This window comes from Lactuca virosa, chromosome 3 (assembly GCF_052849685.1).
Source record: "Lactuca virosa cultivar CGN04683 chromosome 3, Lactuca_virosa_CGN04683_v6, whole genome shotgun sequence".
NCBI classification, from domain to species: domain Eukaryota; kingdom Viridiplantae; phylum Streptophyta; class Magnoliopsida; order Asterales; family Asteraceae; genus Lactuca; species Lactuca virosa.
In genome coordinates this window covers 63,959,345-63,965,344 of record NC_136428.1, presented here as the reverse complement: position 1 = coordinate 63,965,344, position 6,000 = coordinate 63,959,345, and positions in this window count along the sequence as shown.

Genomic DNA, 6,000 nt, shown 5'->3' with positions numbered 1-6,000 from the left:
CGGTAGTCAGCCATCACTTTACTTTCGTTTGACACATACATGTACATCATTTCAGGTATTGAACCATTGTGAGAGAACTTGGTGGCATCGGAGAAGATGATTTTTTTCGTATGAAAAGTAGCCACAGAGGAGACCAATGCATCCTTCATGACTAGAATCTATAAAGTGTCAATTGCCCTTCGAGTGACGATGGTCTAGAAACGACCACAAGAAATCTCTGAATGTCTCGTCGATGTGTTGAGACTTTGCACCAGTTGCGACCAAATAATCGACCCATAATCGAGGTTAATGTCATTATAGAGACCATAGAGAATGGTCAGAAAACCCTTACTGGTACCATCTGACCCAACAACCCTTTCCGCTAAACCCTTGTTGATAAGAGTAAGTAACCCATTCCATTGCGGCGGCAAACACGATTTCTTAAACTTCGTCACTGTGGTAAGAACATCTGTGTACCCCATCTCATAAAGCATTGTAAACAGTTGGGTTGTGGTGACGAAATCAGGAGAGATAACAGAAGCATCGACGGCAATCTTTAACAGGGAACAGAATTACCCTTTCGAAATCGATGCCTTGTGAGAGAAGATTTGAAAAAAGATCATCTCCTTGTTCTTGTCATAGGATGCAGTAGAATAGACTTGGGATAGTAGAGACATTGGAACAGATTCCATCTGCGTGAGTGCGATAACCAGAGGAGAGTACTTGAGACATTCAACAACGTGGAGCATGTACGAATCATACAAAAAGGGGTTCAGTTGAATCATCAAGTTCTGATTAGGTTTGATCACAAGCAGTGATGATGAAGCAGTTTGATCTTGAACAGATGATGATTCCGCCATTGTTAATGTAAGAAAGAAGATGAACAGTTGCAGATCGCCTTGTGTATTTGAGAGAGTTTGAAGAGGGTAAGAAGGTACAATTGGTGTGAGAAACCCTTTATATACCGTTGCCAGGAGAGAGAAAGTATATTCGTGATGATGATACGATCACTAAAACGTCGCCTGAAAAAGCGCGATGTGACAGGTTGGTTACCCCAGATAGACGTCATCAAGCGTGGTTTAGGAACTGTTCAAATTCATGCGCCCAAAATCTTATCCACATATCGTCTTTTCAAATTCACTTTCGCTCCAGATGTTATAAGAACCATTTTCGCGCCTAAAAGAAACTTTAAACGAGCCATAAGGAACATCAACCAGAATTTTGGAAAATCACAAAGTATTTTTGTGTAAGAGTGTGCCAAAAATAAAGAAATAAATCAAAATATGTATAGGATGTGAGTGATGTCGTTAATAAGACATAAAGCAGATGATTTCGGGCAAGAATCTCTTCCTTCAAAGTTAAGATAAACTTGAAGTGCTTGCGTGGTTCCCCGAGAAAATACGATCGAGTGTTTGTAAAGAAACACCGAAAGGCTTCTTTTAAATAATAGTTTAAAGGGTGGCTTATCTTCAACCGAACATCGATTCTTAACATAAGACCAAACGTTGGATGAAGTACTTGTGAGACCGATGTGGTATGTTGAACAAGTAGGTTGGATATAATTTGTTGTGACTAAAGATGTTATAAAAATCTCAAAAACAAAAACAAACTGGATCTTTTTGGGAAGAAATGCCTTGGTGTTGTGTTAGACAATTTCATAAAAGACCATTCAAAAAATAAAATAAGATTTTGTTAGGTAACAAGTGATATCTTGAATATAAATATGCACCGTCAATTCATTGTTGGTGTTGGATTTTGGGTCTCACTTAGCACGTAGTGTACGCATCTAAGATCATAAACACAGATTTTGTGCAACCATAAACCTCAGTGGTAATATCTGAGAGTCTCAAGGGTTACTGTGTTGAAACGAAAGTAGATGGAGAATGTAAAGGAGGTGGTTTAAGAACCGAAAGTACCTCTGCTATATAAACGTGACAAAGCAGTAAACTCTTAACTCATTTGAGAATAGTAAGGTAGCTCATGACTTGAGTGAATTTATCAGCCTGATTGGGAAGAAACGATAGGTATAGATCGAATCATTAAGGCCTTGCTCCTAGTCTTAGAGGCTTCGGTCTACATGCAACAACATGCTTTTAGGGACAATTCACTAGTTCATATTAAAATAATCATACCTACCCTAGCACCAATTTATGTAGCAATGATGTACTTGGTACCTAGTAAAGAGAATAAGCAAACAAACAAACCACACAAACAAAACAAAATAATTAAGAGAAAAATAAAGGAAAAAATCTTTTGGAAAAATATTTTTGGATTTTTGAAGTTTTCTGAAAAATAATAAAAACAGAAAAATTATTTTTGGATTTTTGAAGTTTCTGAAAAATAATAAAAACAAAAAAAAAATAAATAAAATGAAATTAATACTAAACATTCTTGAAATAAAAATGGAAGAGAAAATAGAATAAGAAAAAGATTTTAAAAAAAAGAGTTTACAAACTATACAGCCGAACCCAAACCTTAAAAGAATGAAGCGAAATAAGCCGAGCGTTCGGTTCATTTAGGTTCCCTAAAATTCCAGAGCCGAAATAGACCGAACGTTCGGTTCATTTCGGTTCCCGAAAATTATGGAGCCGAAATAGACCGAGCGTTCGGTTCATTTCGGTTCCCGAAAAATCCGGAACCGAAATAGACCGAGCGTTCGCTCTATTTCGCTTGTCTAATTTTTAGAGTGAGGTTTGAGGGTTCGGTACCGACTCTGCTTCCATCATTCCCAAACCTTGTAAAATTTTATTGAAGCTAGCTTCTGGTAAGGCTTTAGTGAAGATGTCAGCCAGTTGATCAGAGGACCGAACGAAATGTACTTCCACGTTCCCATCTTCTACACGGTCCTTGATGAAATGGTATCTTAGTGCAATATGCTTTGTCTTTGAGTGTTGCACTGGATTGTGACATATTCTTATCGCGCTTTCTGAGTCACAATAGAGAGGTATTTTCTTCATACTCGGTCCGTAGTCTCTTAGTTGGCTTTGTATCCATATCACTTGTGAGGTACAAGATGTTGCAGCTATGTACTCAGCTTCGGCTGTTGAAAGAGACACACGGGTTTGCTTCTTGGACTGCCAGCTTACAAGTTTACCGTCAAGAAATTGGCATCCTCCAGTTGTGCTCTTTCGGTCCAGACCGCATCGTCCAAGATCGGCGTCAGAAAAGGCTTGAACAAAGAATCCGGATCTAGCAGGGTACCAGAGACCGAGAGAAGAGGTTCGCTTCAGATAACGGAAAATATTTTTCACTGCCACCATGTGTGGTTCTCTTGGATTTGCTTGAAACCTGGCACAATAACAAACAGAAAACATAATGTCTGGTCTACTAGTTGTTAGATACATAAGAGACCCTATCATTTGACGATAGAGTGTTACGTCAACGGCAGGTTTTTCCAGAGATGGTGTTAACTTTGTGCCAAACGCCATGGGAACCTTCACCTTCGAATCTCCCGTCATACCAAATTTCGCCAGCAATTTCTTCGTGTAGGCCTCCTGGTTGATAAAAATACCTTCTGGTCCCTGTCTTATATTCAATCCAAGGAAAAAGTTAATTGGACCCATTGCGCTCATTTCAAATTTAGTCTCCATCAACTTCCTGAATTCAGCCGCTAAGCTAGGATTCGTGGAGCCGAAGATGATGTCATCGACATAAATCTGAACTATCATTATATGTTCGCCTTCTTTCTTTCGGAAGAAGGTTGGGTCAACCGAACCTTGCTTGAATTTCGACATTTTAAGAAAGCGAGTTAAAGTTTCATACCAGGCCCTTAGTGCTTGCTTCAGACCATATACATCTTTATCCAACACATAGCAGTGATCAGGGTATTTCTCGTTCACGAACCCAGGTGGTTGCTCAACATACACCGTTTCTTCTAGTTCTCCATTTAAGAAAGCACATTTCACGTCCATTTGGAAAACTTCGAAGTTTTTATGAGCAGCATATGCCAGAAAGATTCTAACTGATTCCAACCATGCTACAGGAGCAAAGGTTTCCTCATAGTCTATCCCTTCTTCTTGGAAATATCCCTTCACCACCAACCGAGCCTTATTGCGTACGACGTTGCCCTCTTTATCCAACTTATTCCTGAAGACCCATTTTAAGCCGACCACTGAAGCATCCTTTGGAGTGGGAATCAGCCTCCAAACTCGATTACGTTCAAACTCATGGAGTTCATCTTGCATTGCTTGTACCCAATCAGCGTGATCAAGTGCAGCATTAACCGTCTTCGGTTCGATTTTGGAGACAAACGAATTAAACATACAGAATTCAACATTAGAGAATAATGCAGTTTGTTTCGCTTTCAATTGAGAACGTGTGAGAACTCGCTCAGATGATTCACCAATAATTTGTGCTTTGGGATGATCCTTAGTCTATTTCGTTAGAGGAGGGTAATTAGGGTCATAGGCAGGATCCAACTCTGAATTTACCTCTTCTTCAAGTTCTGATTGATCACCTTCGTCATTTGTATTCTCATTCTCCCCCTCAAATGGCGAAGCGTATCCCTTGTCAGGTTCAGGATTCTCCTCCTCTGTTGGAGTTGGATTCTCCCCCTCGATTGGACTAGCATTGGTTGGGATTGGAGTTGGATTCTCCCCCTCGACTGGACTATCGGTTGTTTTTGGTACAGATGAACCCTCCCCCTTGAACGTTGAGCTGTTGTTTGGAGGGTCAGTTGAGGGTTGACCACCAGTCGGTTTAGGAGGTTCATTTTCCATTTCTTTTGCAGCTTCATCAATGATCTTCTTCAGATTGTCGATTTTGTTGTCTGCTGCTTTCGCCTCTGAGTGTACAGCCTTCTCTGGTTCATCAAATAGCCTTATTTACTCTTCAAACAAGTTGGAAATGGGAACCGAGACTTGTCCTGATTCAGGAAATATTTCCCCCAAGGCACTTTCGCTTCTTTGAACTTTCTTCATGTAGTTGTCATCAAAGGTTACATAGTATGTTTCTTCAATACGTTTGGAGCGTTTGTTCAAAACTTTGTATGCCTTTGAAGTGAGTGAATAGCCAAGAAAAATTCCCTCATCGGCTTTGACGTCAAACTTGTTTCGGTTCTCTTTGGAATTGAAAATGAAGCACCTTGAACCGAACACGTGGAAAAACTTAACATTGGGCTTTCGATTGTTCAGAATCTCATACGGAGTGATGGAGAATCGTTTGTTAAGTAAGGATCGGTTCTGAGTATAGCACACGGTTGCAACTGCATCGGCCCAGAAGTATAGCGGAAGAGAAGCGAAGCTTAGCATGGTTCGGGCTGCCTCACATAAAGAACGGTTTCGTCTTTCAACAATTCCATTCTGTTGTGGTGTATAGGGGGCCGATAAGTTGTGAGATATCCCCTTTTCAGCCAGAAAATCCTCGAAATGTTTATTCTTGAATTCAAGCCCATTGTCGCTTCTAATATTCCTCACCAGCTTTCGCAGCTGCACTTCCACTTGCTTGATAAACGTCTTCAACTTGGGAGTCGTGTCTGATTTCTGTTTAAGAAAGAAAACCCAGGTGAAGCGTGAAAAATCATCTACTATGACAAGAATTAACTTACTACCACCGAAGCTTTCGATAGCCGAATGTCCACATAAGTCAATATGCAGAAGTTCAAGAGCTTCAACAATCTTTGTATTGATACGTGTAGGATGGCTCTTTCTGCTTTGTTTGCCCATCTCGCACGCTGCACATAGGTGTTCCTTATCAAACTTGAGAAGAGGAAGGCCTCGAACATGATCACCAAGCACCAACTTATTAATGTCTTTGAAGTTCAGGTGCGATAGGCGTCGATGCCATAACCAGCTTTCATCAGTGTTCGCCTTTGACAGCAGGCATATTGCTGGTTTTCCTCGAATTGGGTTGAGATTTAAAGGATACATCTCTCCCTTGCGTTCAGACTTCAACAGAACTCTTTTGGATTGCTTCTCAATTATTTCTGATCCCTCATCATCGAATGAAACCTTCAAACCAATTCCCACAACCAATTGAGATACACTGATGAGGTTGTGCTGCAACCCTTCCACGTAAGGCACT